Source organism: Bubalus bubalis, chromosome 5, assembly GCF_019923935.1.
Source record: "Bubalus bubalis isolate 160015118507 breed Murrah chromosome 5, NDDB_SH_1, whole genome shotgun sequence".
NCBI lineage: Eukaryota > Metazoa > Chordata > Mammalia > Artiodactyla > Bovidae > Bubalus > Bubalus bubalis.
In genome coordinates this window covers 113,175,708-113,199,612 of record NC_059161.1, presented here as the reverse complement: position 1 = coordinate 113,199,612, position 23,905 = coordinate 113,175,708, and the positions used below count along the sequence as shown (strand labels likewise).

General features: G+C 39.4%; 1 protein-coding gene across 3 annotated transcripts in view; it reads left to right on the top strand.

The window, feature by feature from the left end:
• The window catches only part of ARHGAP32 (Rho GTPase activating protein 32), a 209,800-nt gene that overhangs the window by 40,143 nt on the left and 145,752 nt on the right, over positions 1 to 23,905 (top strand). Inside the window, exon 2 of one of the 3 annotated variants that reach the window (XM_044943564.2) lies at positions 17,665 to 17,735. The exons of 1 other annotated variant lie outside the window; for it this stretch is intronic. The gene's annotated coding sequence lies outside the window, so the exon portion shown is untranslated. Of the gene's footprint in view, positions 1 to 17,247; positions 17,736 to 23,905 lie in introns of those variants that run through there. One more of the 3 variants, XM_025286410.3, reaches the window with a different exon arrangement.

The following is a 23,905-nucleotide window of genomic DNA, read 5'->3' as shown; positions in this document are numbered from 1 at the left end:
TTGCTGAAGCCTGGCTTAGAGAATTTTGAGCATTACTTTACTAGCGTGTGAGATGAGTGCAATTGTGTGGTAGTTTGAGCATTCTTTGGCATTGCCTTTCTTTGGGATTGGAATGAAAACTGACCTTTTCCAGTCCTGTGGCCCCTGCTGAGTTTTCCAAATTTGCTGGCATATTGAGTGCAGCACTTTCACAGCATCATCTTTCAGGATTTGGAATATGCTCCCCTGCAAATATTTGCTACAGAAGAAAATGACGATTTTGGAAAAGGGCAAAAACTAGAGGTAGAAAGAACACACCAGAAATAGGAAAACCAGTCTGTACTAACAAGGTATACTATATTCTGGGGCTTTTTAAAATTGTGGAGATAACATTTTATTGCACTACTGAAAAGCCTTAATTGTATTTTGTTAGGTGTGTGTGTGCTCAGTTGCTTAGTCGTGTCCTACTCTTTTGAGATCCCATGGACTACAGCCCTCCAGCCTCCTCTGTCCACACAATTTTAGAGCCAAGAATATTAGAGTGGGTTGCTGTTTCCTACTCCAGCGGATCTTCTCCAACCCAGGTGGCACAGTGTTAAAGATACACGTGTGTGCATGTGTTTAACATAAGTTCTCTGAGAGGGAAGTCGGTTATATTAAATCTTATCCGTCTTTTGTATCACAGTGACCTTCAGCCTGCATGTACACACCTGTTAGTGACTTGTAGATAGGCGGCAGTGGTGGAACAGGAGATGGTTAGCAAGCCCGGCTGCCTGGCAAGTCATTGATTGAAGAATGACCATCGCTGGGCTTTTCACTTAGTGCTTCTTCACTGTGCAGCTTTTTCCTATGAGGTCATGAGAAAGAAGAGAGTAGAAAAGAAAGGACATGAAAGGAGAAAGGCACCATTTACTTTGGTTAGTTGTTAGGAGTTATTCCTGAGACAGTACGAAAGTTAGAAGGAAGACACCTTTAACTTAGGTGCGCTGTGTCCTCTAAGGGACTATGAATAAATTCCATGATTGTTTGGCTTTAAGATAGAGATTCAGGGTGAATTGACTTTACCCAGGCTGATGGGAAAAGTTAGAAGTAGTCAGAACGGTGATTGAAAAAATTGAAAATTACCCTGTGACTCATTAAAATCCTTGGGGTCAGATGTTACTCTGCCTTTTCTCCAGCTCATGCCCACTGTATGAGCAAATTCAACAGAGTTGAGTTGTCCCTACCCACAAGATAGATCTATCTTGACTTGGGGCATTTCTCACTTCCTCTATTGCTCCGACTATAGCACAAATCACCCTTTGCTCCTTAACTAGACCAAGGCAACAGCCACAAACTGGTCTCCTTGTTTGATTTCTGTCCTGCTCGGGACTAGTCTTTGTATAGCTCCTGGATTAGTCCTCTTCAATATAAGCAAGGCCATATTCCTCTTTCACAAAATCTTCTAGTAGATTTCTATTTCAAGGGTTCTCAGTATCACTACAGCTTGGAAGCCCTGCAAGGTCTAGCCTTATTTCTGGAGGTTTTTCTCCTGTCATTCTGCTTGCATAGCCACCAAACTGCTCTTGCCCCAGGGTCTTTGCACTTATGGGTCCCCCTGCCCAGATGGTCTTTCCACAGGTTCCCACGTAATTCACTCCATTTAACTCTGGTGTCTGTTCACAGGCCACCTCCTCACAGAGCCTTTTCTGGTTACCATCTGTAAAGCAAGCCTTCTCTGTTCCCTTTAACAGGCTTAAGTCTTCCCCACTAGGATGTAGACTCCAAGAGAGCAGGGATTTTGTTTTCTGGAGTATTCCCGCCAGCTAAGACTTAATAAATGGCCAGTAAATATTTGTTTAATGGATGAATGATTTATAAGCAAAGGGGATTTATATTTCTTTAAATCTGAAATTTACTGTCTTCATCAGTATTTATTAACAGCTGTGTACTGGAGCAGGCAAAATGAAAATATGAAATATTTAAGAAGAGGAACAACAAGGGAACCACAGGATTATATTACGATATCCAAGAAGCTTTTGCCTAAGGTTGCACTTGGTGGTATAGAGGATATATTCTTTAGAAGTTTCTTTCCCTCTAGCTGTAAATTATCTTTCTTATAACATCATCTATGTTAAACTTGAGAGCTGACAAAAATTGATTCTTACAAGTTATTTAGGAGTTGACTGATTTTGTAACTCTGGTTAACAGTATGCTCTCAGTCTTGTATGGTTCTTTTTAGAAATGTAATTTTTTAGGGCTTATAGTAGCTAAAAGTTTTCAATCTTAAAGTGAATTTCAGCGCCAGACCAGGTTTTGACAAAGGTTCAAACTCTCAGTTCCAAATGTCAGAGAATGATACTGAATTTAAATGGCTAAGTGAAAAACAAATGTTGCAAACACCAGAATGCTCTTTGGAATCATTGGGAAAACCAGCATGCTGTAGTGCATAAAACTAATGTAAGTCATACTTAAATCTGAATTCTTTCTTAGCAGTATTATGATTTTTGTACCATTTTTTTTTAACCTTTCTTGAGTCTGTTTATCTAATGAGTAAAATGAGTATAAAATAACCTAGCTACTGTACAGTATTAATTAAAGTACTGTATTAATTAAGTAAGAAGATATTTGTGTCATATAGTTAGTATATTACAAATGGTAGATAATGTTGTATATCAAATTAATAGTATACACATGGACGGCTGTGAGTGCATCTATTTTTGTATTATGATAGTTGTGATATATTGTTTCGAATTTGCAAAGGTATTTGATAGTATTAACCAGCATATTTTAAATCCATCCATTTATCTTGAAATCCAGTCAATTTCTTTTACGTTTTGTTTTAAAAGCAAGACGTATTTTGAATTAATGGGTTATTTAAAATAATATGAGAAGTTATTAATATGAGAAAGCTACATAATTTCTGCTTTTAGAGGTTAAAGCAGTTTTAGGATCTATATTTTTGAAGCTCTGTTACTGCATTTTAAAATTATACCACGGATGTGCCTGGTCATCTCACTGATGTTAGTGTAGAACCGCCTCACGGTGTGGCTCAGTAAAATAAAATTGCACATGGAGGTAGCAGATGAAAAATTACATATTTTTGTAATTTTTTGGACATCAGTTCAAAGTGGCAGATTCTAACTTCATTAATCTTTTTATGCTGCTGTAGGTTTTTTTATGGTGTAGTTTTATTCCTTAGATGTTTCTAACTCTCAGGTGAGATAACTGGCTTCATTCTATGAAATACAGATTTTAATGAACCAATAGGCAACAATAAGAAAAACATTATTTCTCCCGAGTCCTCTGAATATGAATTAAGAAGGCAATAAGATGCACCTAATGGGCTCATAAAAACAATGCTGCAATAATGACTTATTAAAAAATCCAGTTGTATACAATTTATTTGAGATATTACTTATGGCATTCTTCTGGTCATTGCCTATAGAATACATTTTACTTAGAAACATCCTCCTACTCTTCATACCCTACTCCTGTCTCCTTTCTAGCTGTGTAGAGAGGTGTAAAAATACATGGTTAAGTAGAGTCAGTGGTTGAGAAAATGCAGTAGACATTCAGGAAGTAGGGCAGTTATCTTGAAAGTTGCCTTAGAATAAGCTAAATGTGCTGTGCAGAAATTTTGCAAATTGTCATTAAGATTTGTGCAGATGTAAATGCAAATACTGGGTCCCTCTGACAGTTGGCTCTTTCAGATACTGTACACCGGGGTACACTGCTGGAGGCTGCTGCAACAGAAGTACTGTTTGAAATGTAGTCTTGTGCAGAAATACAGAGAACTGGAGAGCAGAGCGGGCGGACAGTCCAGCAGGGAGTAGCCAGTGTTTGCTTAGAGGAAGTCATTTGACAAAATGGGGCTAAAAGAAACCCCGATTGCAAGCTGCTTGCTTTTCTCTCTGTGAAATGACTTATCATTCCTGCATTTGATGTCTACACAGACAAATATAAAGGAGGTCAGTCACCAGTGGTCATCTATGCTACGAAGCAACTTACACACTGTATGTGAATGTCAGAGGTGATTCACCAGTCAGTGGCATGAAAAGGTCAGACCCAAATGTGTCATCTTTAAGGGAACTTCAGGTAGTAAATGTGGAACCCTTGTCCAGTATAGCAAGTCAGCAAAAGGTTACTTTATTTTTTCAGTATTTGCCTTAGTACCTGCTGAATATTACAGACACTTGTGTTAGTTGCTCAGCCGTGTCTGACTCTTTGTGACCCCCTGGACTGTAGTCCACCAGGTTCCTCTGTCAGTGGAATTCTCCAGGCAGGAATACTGGAGTGGGTTGCCATTCCCTTCTCCAGGGAATCTTCCTGACCCAGGTATTGAACCTGGGTCCCCTGCATTGCAGCCATATTCTTTACCATCTGATTCAACAGGCAAAACTGTCGGGTAAATATATATGTCATCATCATTTAGTGGTAATTCCAACCTAGTGAGAACTGATGTCCAAAATCAGGAATATTCTGGAATACACTAGACATTTTAGTTCATCTGTTATCTTAATTGCTTTCAAATTAAATGCAAATTTCTGGGGAAAAAAATAGGGATTTTGTAAGTAGCACCCTATTTTATTATTTGTATACAGTTTTACTAAACTGGAAAAAACCCAGCTGATGGTAGGTTAGTAAACAGCACTCTGTCAAGGTACAGCTGATGTCACATATCAGTTAAGTAGTTCTAAATGTCTTCGGAATTTCACATTTCTCTTACAAATCCACATGACTTTTACAATGCCCACATCATAATACATTTAAATTTATATAAATAATGTTTGAAATTAACCTCCCCCAAGAAGATGTGCCATTTTAACTTTTTGTAGTCCTTGATACTTTGTTACAGTACTTCCATTTTGAAAAGTAATGTGAAGATGATTGGTTTTTGATGTAATTATCTGGTTTGAAATTTACTAGTTTGAAATATCCCACACAAGGAAGTACAATCAACATTTCACTTCTGGAGTCTGTGGTTGGGTGTACAAAGGCAATTATAGGTCATTTTAGATAAAAATACTATCTAACACTGAAACCCCACAATGCTTCCATCCCCCGCCACAATTCTTATCAAAAAAGCAAATAGGGCCAATTTTTAAAGTTTCTAGTTAAAAAGGTAAGCTGTCTTACTAGTAATTCAAAAGATGGACATGGATTGATGCCGGTTGTTGGTATAATTTTGGTAGTATCAATAATATAAATCTTTTTCAAGCAGAAGAAAACGTAAATAAAAGGAAGAAATAAGCCAATCTTATTTTTATGTAGGTAACATTTAGCATTCAAAACATGAAAAGAGTTGTTAAAAAAGCTTCAAATAAGATCTGTCGAAACCAGTGAATAGTGCACTCTTTGTGAGCCATAGCCCTGTCTTCCAGACCGTGAGTGTGCACAATTACGATGAGAAGAATAGCTCCCTGGAGTACTTTCTCTTAGAAGAGGTTTCAGTGCTCTTTGGAATGTATTTGTTTTTTATTGTAGTCTTCTTTTATTATTTTAAAATTTGGAATTTACTTTTTGAATAATAAATACATTCAGATGTTCAGTATTCAAAATAGAAGAGTTTATAATATTCACGCCTTGTGTCTCCTGGAGATATTTTAAGCATTCGCAAGTATAATTATTTTATATGTATATATTTTTCTTCTTCTTCATTTAAGCTGAGATTGTATGCCCACTATATATATTGTTCTGTACCATTTTTTTAAACAATTCTGTGTCGTCATGTGGTGTCTCCCTCATGGTTCTTTTTTCAGGACTGTCTGGTAATTTCTTGAATGGCTGTATCCCAATTCTTGTAACTAGTGCCTTTTGTTTTTCTTTCAAATTGTTCCTTTACTGTCTTGATTCCAGAAATATTTTAGTGTTGGAAATTATTTGTTTCACACTTTCTGGCAGAAATATTGCAGAGTTATGAAAAGAATAAAGAATGTTGGGAGCTGGGTGAGGAAAGATAGTCTTTAGCCAGTTTTTGATTGTTAGAGGTGAAGAGTTCATGTAAGGACTTTTGATTTTTCTATTTAAAATCAGTTTCTTAATCTGCTTTCATATATGTCTGCACATAAGTGATAACATTTTATGGAAAGGGCTTTAAAAAAAAAAAAAAACTTGAACAGTCCTAGGCAATATTTAGGCATGCACTGGGAGAAACTTGTGTCATAGAGCCAAGAGATTTGGTTTGTTTTTTAAGTACTTATTTATTTGGCTGTACCAGGTCTTAGTTGCAACAAGGGAGATCTTCCATCTTCCTTGTGGCATGTTGCAGCATGTGGGATCTTAATTCTCTGACCAGGGATTGAACCCAGGCCTCCTGCATTGGGAGTGTGGAGTCTTAGTCACTGGACCACCAGGGAGGTCCCGAGATCTGGGTTTTGATTCCCATTGAATTGGGAATGTTGACAAGCCCAGAATTCTGAACTGACTGTACCTTTTAAACTTTACTTCCTTTATATTGTTTTGTAATAATAATAATAAAAATAAACCCCTAGTTGTCAACAGCTCAAGAGATGACTATACACATGAAAATCACCAAATAATACCAAAATCAGGTTGATTATATTTGTTGCTGTCGAAGATGGAGAAGCTCTATACAGTCAGCAAAAATAAGACCTGGAGCTGAGTCTGGCTCAGATCACCAGCTCCTTATTGCAAAGTTCAGACTTAAATTGAAGAAAGTAGGGAAAACCACTAGGCCATTCAGGTGTGACCTAAATCAAATCCCTTATGATTATACATTGGAGGTGATGAATAGATTCAAGGCATTAGATCTGATAGACAGAATGCCTGAAGAACTATGAAGAGAAGTTTGTAACATTGTATGGAAGCAGTGACCAAAACTATCCCAAATAAAAAGAAATGTAAGAAGGGAAACTAGTTGTCTGAGGAGATTTTACACATAGCTGAGGAAAGAAGAGAAGCAAAAAGCAAAGGAGAAAGGGAAAGACATACTCAACTGAATGCAGAGTTCCAGGGAACAGCAAGGAGAGACAGGAGGCCTTCTTAAATGAACAATGCAAAGAAGTAGAGGGAAACAATAGAATGGGAAAAACTAGAGATCTCTTCAAGAAAATTGGAGATATCAAGGGAACATTTCATGCAAGGATGGGTATGATAAAGGACACAAATGGTAAGGACCTAACAGAAGCAGAAGAGATTAAGAAGAGGTGGCAAGAATACACATAAGAACTGTATGAAAAGTCTTAATGACCTGGATAAACATGATGGTGTGGTCACTCACATCCTGGAATGTGAAGTTAAGTGGGCCTTAGGAAGCATTACTGTGAATAAAGCTAGTGAAGGTGATGGAATTCCAGTTGAGCTATTTCAAATCCTAAGAGATGGTGCTGTGAAAGTGCTGCACTCAATATGCCAGCAAATTTGGAGAACTCAGCAGGGGCCACAGGACTGGAAAAGGTCAGTTTTCATTCCAATCCCAAAGAAGGGGAGTGCCAAAGAATGTTCAAATTATCATACAGTTGCACTTATTTCACATGCTAGTAAGGTTATGCTCAAAATCCTTCAAGCTAGGCTCCAATAGTACATGAACTGAGAAATTCCACATGTACAAGCTGGATTTAGAAAAGGCACGGGAACCAGAAATCGAATTGCCAACATTTTTGGATCATGGAAAAGGCAAGGGAATTCCAGAAAAACATCTCCTTTTGCTTCATTGACTATGCTAAAGCCTTTGACTGTGTGGTGGTTGGTGGTTTAGTCACTAAGTCATGCCTGACTCTTGTGACCCCATGGGCTATAGCCTACCAGGCTCGCCTTTCTCTTGCCTGGGATTCTCCAGGCAAGAATGCTAGAATGGGTTGCCATTTCCTTCTCCAGGGGATCTTCTTGACCCAGGAACTGAACTCAGGTCTCCTGCATTGCAGGCAGATTCTTTACCAACTGAGCTACAAGGGAAGCTCCTTTGACTGTGTGGATCACAACAAACTGTGGAAAGTTCTTAAAGAGATAGGAATACCAGACCACCTTACCTGTCTCTTGAGAAATCTGTATGCAGGTCAAGAAGTAACAGTTAGAACCTTACATAGAACAACGGACTGGTTCCAAATTGGGAAAGGGGTACAACAAGGCTGTGTTTTGCCACCCTGTTTATTTAACTTATAGGCAGAGTACATCATTCAAAATGCCAGACTGGATGAATTACAAGCTGGAATCAAGATTACTGGATGAAATATCAAAACCCTCAGATATGCAGATGATATTACTCTAATGGCAGAAAGTGAAGAGGAACTAAAGAGCCTCTTGATGAAGGAGAAAGAGGAGAGTGAAAAAGCTGGCTTGAAGCTCAACATTCAAAAAACTGAAATCATGGCATCTAGTCCCATCACTTCATGGCAAATAGAAGGAAAAATTGGGAACAGTGACAGATTTTATTTTCTTGGGCTCTAAAATCACTGACGATAGTTAATGCAGCCATGAAATTAAAAGATTGTTGCCCCTTGGAAGAAAAGCTGTGACGGACCTAGACAGTGTATTAAAAAGCAGAGAAATCACTTTGTGACCAAGGCCCTTATAGTCAAAGCTATGGTTTTTCTAGTAGTTATTTACGGATGTGAGTGCCAAAGAATTGATGCTTTTGAATTGTAGTTCTGGAGAAGGCTCTTGAGAGTCTCTTGGACTGTAAGGAGATCAAACCGATCAATCCTAAAGGAAATCATCCTTGAATATTCATTGCAAGGACTGATGCTGAAGCTGAAGTTCCAATACTCTGACCACCTGATGTGAAGAGCTGACTCATTGGAAAACACCCTGATGCAGGGAAAGATTGGAGGCCGGAGGAGAAAGTGGGACAGAGGATGAGATGGTTAGATTGAATCACCAACTCAATGATTATGAATTTGAGGAAGCTCTGGGAAATACTGAAGGACAGGGAAGTCTGGCATTCTGCAGTCCTTGGGGTTGAAAAGTGTCAGATGTGACTTAGGGACTGAACAACAACAACAAAGTCGTCAACAGTTTAGGCAGTGGTCCCTATATTCATTCTCTTGCTTCTTTTTAATATAGTCTTATTGCATCTACATATTCCTAAAAATATTTTTTTTAAAAAGCTAGTTTTAAATTTTATTAAAAATTATGCTTTTCTAATCTCTTTAATTTCTTCCACTTAATATTGCCTTGCTAAAATTCATCTATATTATTATTTTCACTAAGATTTATTTACTTTATAATATGTATATATATCATTTTATGATTATGACTACAATTTATTGATCCAGTTTTCGGTTTGTGGACTTTGGGTTGTTTCCCAGATTTTGTTATTATAAACAGAGCTTTTAAGAGTATTTTTGTACTTGTTTTTTATTTGTACTTGTACAGGAGTTTCTCTTAGAAAGTAGGTAGGTATATACCTAGGAAATTAGGAAATTCTTAGGTGTATATCTAGGAAATTAGTTGCTAGGCATATGTGAATATTCTACTTCAGGAAATAATGCCAGACTGTTTACCAAAGTGCTTGTACTTCTTTCAGCAACTAAATTCTTTCTTCTCTGTTGTGCATACCAGTTGGATTCTAGTTAAAAAAATCCAAGATAATTTCAGAATTAGTGCAGTGTTATGCAAAGGATAGAGAGTGTTGGGAGCTGGGTGCTGGATGGTCTTTAGCCAGTTTCTAATTGTTAGGAGCAAAGAGTGATGGCTGGTGATAAGGAGGGTTTGTTTTAGTTATGGAAGGCCTGGGGAGGCGGGTCATTTGAGGTGAGACTTGGATGAAGGGACAGCTCAGTCAAAAATCAGGAACCTCATGAGTAGAGAGTGCAGAGGTGCTTGGGAAGAAATGAACAGGGTCTGTAGCAGGTGCAAAAAAGCCACTCTTTGGACAGCAGAGGACCAGGAGGGAAGTGAGAGGTAGGAGTACCTGAGCATGACAGGGCAGTGTTGAGCCATTAGAAATTTAAATAGGTGAGTGATACGAGCTTATTTAGATTTTGAAAATAGTACCCTCACTACCAGTTTGGTCATGAATTCCAGACCATGGTGCTTCCCCAGTGGCTCAGTGGTCAAGAAGCTGCCTGCATTGCAGGAGCCGCAGGAGATGTGGTTTCTGGGTTGGGAAGATTCCTTGAAGGAGGGCATGGCAACCCACTCACTCCAGTCCTCTTGCCTGGAGAATTCCATGGACAGAAGAGCCTGGTGCTATAGTCCGTCGGGTCGCAGAGAATCTAACATGACTGAAGCGACTTAACCTGCACACACCAGACCATGATGTGTGGAAATGGAAAAAGGGAGAGATGGATTAGAAGCAATGGCTAGTCCAATTGAAAGATGATGATGGCTTAGACTAAGGTAGCAGTGCAGAGCAGAGAGATAATGAGATTCAGGATATGTCTTGTAGAGAAAATAACAGTGAAAGTTGCTTAGTCTTGTCTGACTCTTTGAGACCCCATGGACTATGCAGTCCATGGAATTCTCCAGGCCAGAATACTGGAGTTGGTAGCCTTTCCCTTTTCCAGGGGATCTTACCAACCCAGGAATCGAACCCAAGTCTCCCGCATTGCAGTGGATTCTTTACCAAGGTAAAAAGCTACAAGGGAAGTATTTGCTGATAAATTCGTTTTGGATTTTTAGGAAGATACAAGCTTTTAATTTCTAAAGTATGCTCTTTAATGGTAAAAAAAAAAAAGAAAAAAAAAAACACACAAAAAACCAGTGTGTTGTTAATGTGGGTCTTTTCTGGTGGTTCAGCAGTAAAGAATCTGTCTTCAAGGCAGGAGACGTGGATTCAGTCCCTGGGTTGGGAAGATCCCCTGGAGAAGGAAGCGGCAACCCACTCCAGTATTCTTGCTTGGGGAGTCCCACAGACAGAGGAGCCTGGCGGGTTGCAGTCCATGTGGTCACAAAGAGTCAGACATTACTTAATGACTAAACAACAAATGTTATTAATGTAAAAGCTTTGTCTCTGCTCTCAGGAATGTACTCAGTGATTTTTAGTAGAGTTAACTGATTTTCACTCATCACTTGAATTTGTTTTCTGGGATGTTGCACATGTTTGTGGCCCGATGTTAAAGCTGGTTCCTGGGTCTAGCTCCAGGTCTTTCCTGTACACTTTCTGCCTCTGCAGCCCCTTTTCTGGCCTCCACCTGGGGACATCTGCCGTTGTTCCACCAGCCGTTTCTTGTTCTTTGTTCTGCATTCCTGCTGTTGCTCTTCCTTTGCAGGGATGTGCAGAGATTGCATCCCTTGGTTTTATATGTAGATATGAATGTAGATATGTTGGTTTTGGGCCATGCCATTCAGACTTGACACGGTGGATGGTAGGTTGGGTCAGAACAGCCCGAGGCCTTGGAGATTGGGACTGAGAATAGTAATTGAGTCTTAACTGTCAGTATTTCTGCAGAATCCAGTTACTTTTGCTTCTGTGAAATTAGAATCAATAAGATGCAGCAGATTGATAAAACTGATGTTGGGTTTAAACACATCTTTTAATGTAGCCTTCACATTTTAATCAGGTTAGTTTTTGTAAATCACATCATGTTTTACTTATGTTCAGAAGGTCTATAGTTGCTTGGGACTGGAGACTCTGTACTCCAATAATATCACTTATTCCTGGTTCTCTTCTTTGTATTACCACCACCCAGGGGTGGTTTTCTCCTATCGGAAGACCATGTTCAGTGGTACTTTTTACTCGCATACCTGCATTTGTGTGTGGTGCCCTACCAGTCCTTGAGTTCTAGCAGATAACAGCCAGAATGATTCAGACAGACCTAGTTTCACCACAGATGATGGAAGTTTCATCATACACATGAAGTTTCACCACAGATAATGGAAGTTTCATGTCTACACAGAAAGCATCTAAGGATAGGGGCTCAGGCAAGAGCTTGGGGAGGAGCACAGGAAATGGGGCCTGAAAGTCTAGAGAAAGTAAAGCTCTGGCAGGAACTATATTAGACAGCTGGTTGGATTGGTGGGGGATGTTTGGGAAAGTGAGTTGTAATAGTGTGTGGTGGCTGCTGTCACAAATGACAACAAACCCAGTGTCTTAGAGCTGCAGAAATCTATTCTTTCAGGGTTCTAGAGGGCAGTAGTCTGATCAAGGTGGCAGCAGGGCCCCACTCCCTCCAGAGGTTGTATGTAGGGTCCTTTAGCTTTTCTGCTGTCTTTCTTTGGGTGTTGATTTGGTTCTAGTAGGCAGTAGAAATTACTGGGTGATCATGTTGAACATTTGGTATCTTGGTTCTCTGCTGTGCCAGGGTGGGTTGGTTTTGCCCTAGTCCAAGAAAGTGAAAATCAAAGTGAAGTCGCTCAGTCGTGTCCAACTCTTTGCACCCCATGGACTGTAGCCTATCAAGCTTCTCCGTCCATGGGATTCTCCAGGCAAGAATACTGGAGTGGGTTACCATTTCCTTCTCCAGGGATCTTCCTGACTCAGGGATCGAACCCGAGTCTCCAGCATTGGAGGCAGACGCTTTAACCTCTGAGCCACCAGGGAAGCTTAGTCCAAGAGGACCCCATTTAATCCTGGGGCATAGCCTTTGTTCTTAAGGAAAGAGCCTCAGTGTGAAGCCTGAGGTTTTTGCCCGGCAGCTTTTAGGCTTGGTTCAAATTCTGTTTCCCCTGGCGTGGCAGCAGCTGAGATGCCTTCTCAGCCTCTTTCAGCCTGCCAGCTATTGCTCTCCAGTGGGCTCCATAGAGTCTTTCTTGTACATGGGAGTTAACGACTCAGCCACAAATTTGAAGTGATCTTGTTTTTAGAGTTTAGGTCTCCTGTAGCCCTCTCTTTTCTGGAATTTCCACCTTCAAAGGTACTATCCCTTTGGTGACCCCACACTCTGTCATTTGACACCTCCAGCAAATAGACTGCGACTTTCTGCGGGAATTCTGGTCACTCCCACACCATGAGAACTGGGATGTACTACCCCAGAGGAAAAGCTTAGAGATGTGGAGCTCACCCACGAGTGTGGTTGTTTACGTGATTGAGTCTCTGATAGTTTTGCTGGTGTTCGGTTGCTTTAGCAGGTTGGGTTAACATGGGAAGCAAGCAGGGAGTGGTGTGAAGGAAGTTGATTAGTGTTTGACTGGCATTGACATTTGAGGAAGAAGAGAAGAGATAGGTGGGTGGAGAGAGAAGGTGAGCTATGATCCATTTCCAGAAGGGCCACAGCTGACTCCGAAGGGGGTTCTGAAATGGGTTGGACCTTCAGGGCTTATATCTGTTCATTAGATGTTCTTCTGTCTTTTCATGTACTTGTCTTATATTTTGTTCACAGTTGATAGTTTTTAACTGTTGGAGATAGACAACTTGGTGGAAAAATGTAAGCAAAACCAGGATTTCCCTAGGTTTTAAAATGGAAAGTTATGTATCTTTGATTTTCTGGGAGTGAATCATGCTTGTGTTTGGCAGTGAAGACACTCCAGGTGATTTGCATTTAATTTGAAATACTTGCTTGTTAGTGTATTTGACAACGAAAAGAATGCTTCTCGATTGAGCTTTCATCTGTAATCAGAGAATACAGTTGTTTGCTACATGTGTAATAGCTCTCTAAAATAAGGCAGGATTTCTTAACACAAAACAAGGACATCAACACAACAGTAAATATTTGTACAGGAGCCATAAAATATGTGCTACATAACCATGAAAAATTATTTTATATATTGAATACCATATGAAGTTTTAGGCTCTTGTTTGATAGATTTTTATATTTTAAATGTTAGCCAATCATTGAATTGAGTTGATACACAGTTTATGATACTGTTTCTTTTGAAATCAATTAGTCCAAAGATATTTCTTATTAAAAAAAAGTTTTACTGTCAGTTCTCTAATTTGAGAAATATTACTAATGAGAAATTTCATTTAAAAAACATATTGTACTTTAATTTTGATTTAGCCTGGAGAAAAGAAAAGTGCCTAAACAGTTTTTTGCTTTTCTGTCGTTTCCCAACAAAAATGCTTTACCTTAAGATATTTTGTACCAAATTTAAAAAAAATGAAGCAGATCAAGCAGACTAGTAAATATATTATGGAATAAATACATTTGCATCATTCATCATTTGTTTTACTTGTGTCCTTACTGTAAACTTAAGTGATAGAGATCAGGGAGAGCAAAGATGAAAGCTACTTGACTGTTGTCCAGGCCCTAAAAGAATTACTTTTTTCAGTAGCATCTGCAGCATTTCCTCAAAGATATTGTATATTTGGGGGGAAAAAATTAAGTAGTTTCTTTTTAAGTATGTTTTGAAAAATAATCTAGATTGGCCAGGCAGTGTAACATTCGTTAAACTTGAGGTTCATGTCCTCAGCCTGTGTTACCATAATTATTTCTTTCACAAGAGTGCCACCTGATGTTCCAGTTCTTCAGTAGCAGCTAACTGTGTATGTTCATTTAGCAGCTTAGACATCAGTTTATTGCTTACTGTCTATCTGGCCACATTAGTGTTACATATATACATGCATCTCATTATGCATTTAAGGTGATAATTTTGGTACTATTTAAGATGATAAGTAAATCCTTAAGTAACTCAATTTTAAAAATTGACTCATTTTAAGGGATTCAGTTATTTTATACGATTCTTTTCCTGTGTCCCCAAACCTTGCCAAACTTCTCTGTATCTTACCTTTTGTGCTCTAACAGTCTCTATAGACTTCTAGTCCTCAGTTTGGTCTCTGAGTCAGATCAAATAAAGACAGCTGTGCAAGAGGGGTGTTCCATGGGGTCACCAGATAGGTCCCTATATTGAGAATTCCTTGGGAATGAAGCTTTGAAAATAGCTCCAAACTTCTGGTGTCTGCCCAGCTGCTGGTTTTCACGGGTTGCAGGTTGCTGGTTTTCAAGGCTACCATGGAAACTGTGGGGCAGGGGTGAAATAAGGTCAGGTTGCTGCTAAGCTGCTAAGTCACTTCAGTTGTGTCCAACTCTGTGCGACCCCATAGACGGCAGCCCGCCAGGCTCCCCCGTCCCTGGGATTCTCCAGGCAAGAACACTGGAGTGGGTTGCCATTTCCTTCTCCAGTGCGTGAAAGTGAAGTCGCTCAGCCGTGTCCAACCCTTAGTGACCCCATGGACTGCAGCCTACCAGGCTCCTCCATCCATGGGATTTTCCAGGCAAGAGTACTGGAGTGGGTTGCCATTGCCTTTTCCAGGTTAAAGGTCAGGTTAAAACACCACAAAACTCACTTTTCCTACTGAGATTCAGTCTTCATTGAAAAAAGAAATAATGCGCTCTGGGTTACTGCAAGCCTTTGGTTAATATTCAGAATTTTTTAAAAATTGAGAAGAGGATTTTCAGGGGTTCTTTCTTCACCATTTTTCACTGGTATAACTCTCTTGGCTGGTATTTTGCTGCTGCTGCTGCTGCTAAGTCGCTTCAGTCGTGTCCGACTCTGTGCGACCCCATAGACGGCAGCCCAGCAGGCTCCCCCGTCCCTGGGATTCTCCAGGCAAGAACACTGGAGTGGGTTGCCATTTCCTTCTCCAATGCATGCAGTGAAAAGTGAAAGTGAAGTCGCTCAGTCGTGTCCGACTCTTCGAGACCCTATGGACTGCAGCCTACCAGGCTCCTCCATCCATGGGATTCTCCAGGCTAGAGTGCTGGAGTGCCACTGCCTTCTCCATGGCTGGTACTTTAAACCTCAATAAATGTGGCTTCCTTTCTTTGACTCACATTGGTTTGAATTGCTGAGGTTTTAATATGTAACCATTCTTTGTAGAGCTTTTGCAATCTGAATGCAGGGACTAGAACTTATTACAATCTGAATTTCTTGGCACATCTTCTAGTATAATTCTGAGAATCCTACAGTGATCATAGACTAGGGGTGGTGTGGTCCCTGGTACACTGGCATTGACATCTGTTGTCTTTACTTCTTTTTTTTTTCCAGATGTAAAATTTCAGTTAGTATACAATAGTGCAGTCAGTTCATCTGTTTTCTTAGTTTGCATTTTATTGCTTCACTGTCACCATGCCTGTGAGCTCTTCATATTCAAAATGAAGGCCAGTAAATGGAGTTGGGGCTTCCCAGGTGGTGCAGTGGGAAAGAATCTGCCTGCCAATGCAAGAGATTGATTGAGGTTCGATCCTTGGGTTGGGAAGATGCCCTGGAGAAGGAAATGGCAACCCACTCCAGTGTTCTTGCCTGGAGAATCCCACAGACAGAGGAGCCGGATGGACTATAGTCTGTGGTGTTGCAAAAGAGTCAGACATGACTTTGTGACTAAAGAACAACAACAAATGGAGTTGGCGTCTTTTTATTTCTACACAGAAATTTCTGGTGTTGGCCCTTTTTATACTTTGAGACAGTACGAAAATGTGATTTGGTTTAAGTGGCACATGTGGGCACATGTCCAACTGATTCTTTCTTTGCCTGAAACTTTGTTTCTGGTGAGCATAGTAGACATTATTAGACTTAGTTGTTTAATTTTTTTGTGTGTGTGGAATCCTGGCATATAGAAACCTGCTTTTAGAGAGTTAAATTTACCTTTCATTTTGTCAACTTTTACTCCTTTAACTGTTTTTTAAATAAATGTTTGATATTTAAGTTTATATTTAAAGGAAATCTTTACTTCACATTTTTAAAAAGTCAATAAAAAGCCTGAATTCATGAAAGTAAGCAGGTATCTTTTTCATTTTTGTTTCCTAAACTTTGCCAAGATTACATTTAGAAATACCATCATTTCTGATTTTCGTGTTACCTGTTCCTGGTGTTACTCAGCCTTCCACCTTTTCTTTCTCTGTAATGTGCTGCTGCTGCTGCTGCTGCTGCTAAGTCACTTCAGTTGTGTCCGACTCTGTGTGACCCCATAGACGGCAGCCCACCAGGCTCCTCCGTCCATGGGATTCTCCAGGCAAGAACAGTGGAGTGGGGTGCCATTGCCTTCTCTGCCTGTAATGTGAATATCTACTAATTATCATGTCCTTCCTGTGTGTGGCATTTAGTCATGGATCATCTGTCAGCTTGGGCCGAAGAAAGATGTGAAAAAAAAAAACGGAAAATAAACACTCTTCTATTCTACTGATACCACAAACTAATAGCTAAAGAGTTGGCTAATGAGAAATTTTCTAGCATTTTAAACATTCTAAGTGAGTTAGAAGTGAAAAGCGAAAGTCGCTCAGTCATGTCTGATTCTTTGCGACCCCATGGACTATACAGTCCATGGAATTCTCCAGGCCAGAATACTGGAGTGGGTAGCCTTTCCCTTCTCCAGGGGATCTTCCCAATCCAGGGATTGAACCCAGGTCTCCCACATTACAGGCAGATTATTTACCAGCTGAGCCACAAGGGAAGCCCCAGAATACTGGAGTGGGTAGCCTATCGCTTCTCCAGCGGATCTTCCCGACTCAGGAAATGAACCGGGGTCTCCTGCATTGAGGGTGGATTCTTTACCAACTAATCTTTCAGGGAAGCCCTTATAGAGGTACAGAGTAGCTAAAATTCAATAATACGGTTAGGTCTGTTCTGTTCAAAAAGTAGCCGTTAGCCATTTGTGATTATTGAGCCCTTGGGCTATGACTGTTCTGAATTGATTCATGTGCTTAAGTGGAAGATTTATATGGGATTTCAAGGACTTAGTATGAAAAATAAACATAAAATAGATCATTAATTTTTAAATATTGAATACATGTTGAACTGATAATGACTTGGATGTATTAGAGTAAATAAAATATATTATGAAAAATTGATTTCACCTGTTTTAAAAAGTTTTATTACCAGGCTATTAAGAGATTGAGTATATATACATCACTTGCATTGTTTCCATAGGGGAAGTCATCATTGCACTAGACTCTTGCCAATGGATGTGTCTGAAACATCAGTGTTGTCAGTTTCTAGAGGTTAGTTTTTCATTTTTATTTTCTGTATTACACTTTCCGCCTGAATAGAATGTACAGCGTCATCTGTGTCAGTGAATTTTAAACATGACCTTACATGGGAATCACCTAGGAGACTTTTAATAAGTATGGATGCCTCACCTTATCCTTAGAGAGTTTGATTTAGTTGATGGGTCTCAGGCTTTGGTATGTATGAAAAAGCTCCTCAGATAATTCTAATATATTGTCAGGTTTGAGAACTGTCAGAGTTGGTCACAACTGAGTGACTGAACAACAACAACATCAGATTACCACAAATTGGTGAAGGGACTTTGAGATATGATTAAATTAAGAAGACATTATCTTGGCTATCTGGATTGGCCCGTGGTAATCACAGGGGTCCTTAAAAGAAGCAGAGAATCATTGTGAGTAGCAGAAGTGAAGATGGGAGCAAAAGGTTGAAGTGATGTGTAAAAGGGGCCGTGTGCATACAAGTGGCCTCTCAGTTCAGTTCAGTTCAGTTCAGTCGCTCAGTCGTGTCCCACTCTTTGCCACCCCATGAATCGCAGCACGCCAGGCCTCCCTGTCCATCACCAACTCCCGGAGTTCACTCAGACTCACGTCCATCTAGTCAGTGATGCCATCCAGCCATCTCATCCTCTGTCGTCCCCTTCTCCTCCTGCCCCCAATCCCTCCCAGCATCAGAGTCTTTTCCAATGAGTCAACTCTTCGCATGAAGTGGCCAAAGTACTGGAGTTTCAGTGTTAGCCTCTAGAAGCTTAAAAGGTGAGAAACAGAGTCTCTTCTCTCCCCAGGGGACTAGTCTTGCTGACACTTTGACTTTAGCCCAGCGAGACTGATTTTCTCCTGAAATTTAAGATAATACATTTGTGTTGTGTTATGCTGCTTAGTTTGGGGTGATTTATTTCAACAGCATTTGGAAATGAATTCAAAGATCAAAGCGAAAAGGAATACATACAGAAAGCATTGCGTGCTGGGTGTGTTCTAAGCAGTTTGCATATCTAAGCTCATTTAGTTTACACCATAACCTTATGAAACAGGAACCCACTGTTGCTAAACTAAGGCACTGAAAAGTTATGTAACATTTTCAGGACATGATAGATCTAATTAGAGAGATCAAAGAAATGTTTTGTTTTAGAAAACAATGGAATAACCCATCTGTTATGTTTCATTTGGAAATGAACATAGGTACAGAAAAATTTAAAGAAGCATTGGGTTTGCTTAGCTCTGATGAAACAAATATGAGAAACTGAATGAATTGATTTTTCTAGGAAAGTTGTAACAACCAAGCTTAACTTAGAAGAGAGAGAAGATGGAAGCAGAGTAATTACCATAGAAGAAATAGAAAAACTTGTTAAAGAGAAACCCTCCCTTTTCATATACTAATCTAACAGACTTAGGTGATACTGGAGGGGAAATCTACCATACTTTTATGAAATGGATAATACCAATGCAGTGTAAACTGGTAGAATAGAAAGCAGGGTTGCAAAAGTTTTACATAATACTGGCAAAACTTGGCAGAGATTGTACATTGGAAGCTTGCTCAGTCTCACAAATGAATATCAGTATAAAATTGCCATAAATAAATAATTAGCAGAATCAAAGCTCATTAAAGAATAATACACCATGGTCAGATGTGATTATTTACTAACCTCATGAATGCAAAGACTGTTCCTTTTGTAAATCACCACATGAGTAAATGAAAAGTCTGATTTCATCACTTCTGTAGATTTTGAAAAGCTATCTCAAGAGGAATGGAATATGACTTGGCGACTGAAAAACAACAAAAGGCATTGATGGCTATTTGCTTTAAAACGATAACATCTATGTGTGTGTCTGTGTGTGTGTAATGTGTGTATGTCTGTTTCCAAAGCTGCATCATGATTATTGGACCAACACTGGAAACATTATCATTAACCCAAATAAAACAGTGATAATCAGAGGACTTTGAGAGGACAAGTTGCTCAAGTTGAGTCTTGAAGAATGAGTCATTGTTTACCCAGCAGATGAGTGAAAGTCTGTTCAAAGGAGAGGGGCTAAATAGTACATAGTCACAGCAATGTGGAAAAAAAAAATTGGTGAGTTCAGGGGAGGAATTTTCAGAAAAAAAGAAGAGATGACTTCATTGGAGCTGGTGAAGGGAGGTAGTTATCCTTCTGTGTCCTCAGGCTCAGCACCTATGGATACAACCAAATGCAGATGGAAGATATTCAAGAAAAAAATTCCACGAGTTCCAAAAAGCCAAAGTTGGATTTGCTGCAACAATTTACACAGCATTTACATTGTATTTACAGCTATTTACATAGCATTTTGTTGTATTAGGTATGATAAGTAATCTAGAGATGATTTAAAGTAAATGAGTTATACTTGTTATTTGTAGTTGCTACTCCATTTTATCAAGGGACTTGAGCATCCTCAGAATTTGGTATCTGAGGGGAGGTCCTGGAACCAGTCCCTCAAGGATGCAGAGGGATTACCTAATTTTAAAAAATCCTTTCATAGTGGCTTTTAAAATCAGTATATAGTGTTGTGCTCAGTTGCTCAGTCATGTCTGACCCTTTGCAACCTCGTGAACTGTAGCCTGCCAGGCTCCTCTGTCCATGGGATTCTCCAGGCAAGAACACTGGAGTGGGTTGCCATTTCCTTCTCCATATAGTGTTTATAAGAGGAATTCATTGAACTTAATGCAAGTTTCCATTGTTCTTAGGAGCTTTAAGAATAGAAGTTTTAGAAACTTTGATTGCTTACTTCAGTATCTGTGAGCTGCACTTAATTCATGGCTTAGTTCTGAAGTCAGTGGACAAGGTGAAATGAAGGCCTAGTTGAAAGTATCCTTGAAAACCCTTTAAATTTACTCTAAAGAATGGAGTCAAAGCATATTGTTTTCACTAAATTCATTATCATTTTTTCCCAGCAATGAAGCAAGTTTGCTTTTATATATAGTGAAATATATTGAAGTTAGATTTTTTAGAAGCTCTGTTACAATAAAAATGCATGTGTTTACTTGGAATCAAACCCAGTTCTGAATAGATATTGTTGAGTTAGCATCAATTAATCCCACGTGAAACTGTGCCACTCTCTAGCTGTTGTACTTGGAGGTTGTAGTAGATGCTTATTTTCTTTTCTCTGTCTCCCTCTTCCTCCTCCTCCTCCTCCTCCTCTTCCTCTCTCTCATTCTCTTTTTGCAGTAGCCCTTGATTTTGCTTTGGGAATCCTTTCGTCTCCTAATCTTGGTTCCTTAGGGACCAGGAAGGATTCCACCTTCCTGTTGCAACAATGAACGTGAAGTCCATGACTCAGGCCCAGGCCAGTCAGCCTAGTGTACCCTCTTTCAGACAAAGTGATTTGTTTAGAAGTGGGTAAGGGGATCTAAGATGACCCAATTAAATGGACTCTGTGGTGGCTACCAGAGGAGAAGGTGGTGGGGGACTGTGGCCCCCCTGTGGGTTAGGCCTGTAGCTTGTGCGTTACGTGATGTGGGAAGAGGCTGGTCAGAAGTCAGATGGAAGTGGTAACAGCACTTGTGACCTAGGGAGTGGTGTGTGGTCCCTGTGTTGCCAGGGGCTTAGCTCAGCTGGGTGCAGCCTTCTGCATTCATGTAGTGCCTGGTTGACAATCTAAGGCCTTGCTTGTTTCAGTGAAGTTGTGTTGGAAAACGGCCATGCCCATTCATTTACTCTTGTCTGTGGCCCCTTTCCTTTGATAGAGGCAGAGTTGTGTAGTTGTGACAGAGACCATATGGTTCACAAAGCTAAAATATTTATTATCTGGCCCTTTACAGAAAGAATTTGGTGACTCCTAACCTAGTGCTTCTGACAGATGAAATTTTGTATAAGCAGATGCAAAGTTCATGCTAGGTGTAAATTGTTCCCTAATATATCAGTCACTTTGGAACACATTTGCCTTTTCGAAGCAAGTGTTAATGGTCAAAATGTACGTGAAACCTGAGTGTAGCCAACATCTGGGGAGACATCTTCCTGAAGCAGTTAGAACCCTTGAATGAAGCCTCCATACCTTATATGAGAGCACTGTTTGGGTAGTTTCAGTCATTATGATCCATATGATCTTTTTATGTTTAATCTGGTTTGAGTTGCATTTTCTATTCCTTTTATTATAATTCTTTAGAAAAAAAAATTTTTTAGACTAGTTCTAGATTTACCAAAATGTTGCATATAGTATAGAGTTCCTATTTATCTCATATCCAATTTCCCCTTTGGTTAACATCTTACATTAAAATGGCACTTTGTCACATGTAATGAACCAAAATTTACACACACAGTTATTATCTAAGGTTCATATTTTATTTGAATTTTGGTTTTTACTTAATGTCCTTTTTCTATTCCAGGATACCAATAACCTTGAGTCATCATTTCTCCTTGGGCTCTTCCTGCTTGGGACAGTTCTTAAACTTTTTGTATTTTCAGTGCCTGGAGGTTATTTTGTAGACTGTCCTCAGTTTGAGTTTGTCTGACTTTTTCCTCATGCTTATACCAGGGTTATAGGTTCTTGGGGGGAGTACTGCTGCAGTTCTCTTTTAAAAATGTCTTTTCAGGCCACAGTCATGGACACGAGAAGATTAATATGAATTATTGTTCTTCCCTGCAAGATTTTTACACTTTTTATTTTTTTTTAATTATTTAAAACTTACCTACCTTCTTCCTGCAAAACTAAAATGTAGTCTCTTTCCTTATCTTGTCCTGCCCTCATTTAATGCCTCATTTATCATTCCTGTAGCATCTTCATGTAAGATTTGTCATGTCGGGTTATTACAATGTTTGAAATAAATCTGTTTTTAAATGGCTTATGTAGGCTTATAAAAATGTTGCACTATTAAAATGTTATCTGAAACATGAAAGTTTAATTCAAGATAAAGAAACCTGTCCCATTTTCAGGAGTTTTGCTCTAATACCTGTATTTCCATAATGCAGAATTCTTAATGCAGCTGAGCTAGGCACACTATTTTTGGCATGTCCTGCAGTACCTTACTTAATGTGGGTTACTGGGTGCTGTGATGTCTCAGACTCTCACATCCATCACTTTTCTCCATTACTGTTCCCTACTGCCAATTGCAGGAAATTTCAGTACATTATTACATTCTGTCATTTGCCTTTGGCAAGTAGTTCTGACAAATGGAAGATTAAAATTTAGCTGCTATAGGTTTAAACCACATCCTTTGTGTCAGATAAAAATACCTCCTGGGGTATTTTCCTGGTTTAACTGAAGCAGTCATTTTGTCCATTTTCAATGAAATGGGAGTTTCATTGAGCTTCACAGCATGCTGTGCCTTGGGGACATCTCTTGATTACCCTGTATCTCAATTTACATCATTTAAATTTCAAATAGCAGCACTTCCAAAATGAGTCAGAACATTTGAGGCTTAGACAAATGAAAACTCATTGATTCCTTATACTATATTTTAATTGAAAGGTACTGTTATGAAATATAAGCCTTTGGTGTGGTTTGGAGAATAAATAAGATACACATACACACACGTATTTTGGGGACAACTCAGTAAAAGCCAGATTAAAGTATAATTTGAGATTCAAATCAATCATGTTTGGTAGTCCAAATAAGGTTTCTTTCTATGTAAAGTGACCAGTATTTTAGCCCCCAAACTAAAATTTTGTGGCTTTCCTGTAAGTATCCTTGATCACAAATGTTGTTGTTCAGTTGCTAAGTCATGACCAACTCTTTGGTGACCCCATGGACTGTAGCCCGCCAGTCTCCTCTGTCCATGGGATTTCCCAAGCAAGAATACTGGAGTGGGTTGCCATTTCCTTCTCCAGGAGATCTTCCCTATCCAGGGATCGAACCTCCATCTCCTACACTGGTGGGCAGATCCTTTACTGCTGAGCCGCTTAGGAAGCCCTGAGTCACAAATATTCAAGTACAGTTGCTTAAGTACATAACCTGCCTTTAAGTTTCCTAGAACATTGGGTGTAAGATACTTTGCTCTAGTTGTCATCTGAAATGTTTCTGGTTGTACTGCCTTATGCCCAGTAGTAGCTGTTAGGTGCCACCACTGTGGTAGATTTATAAAGCATTTAAATAAGAAATATTATTTAACACACCAGAAATGGTGTGTATTCTGTTGAGGCTTATTAAGCAGCATGGTTAATAATGATTAGTATTGGTATAGCCTTAATGAGAATCAGTTGAGTTCAGTTCAGTCG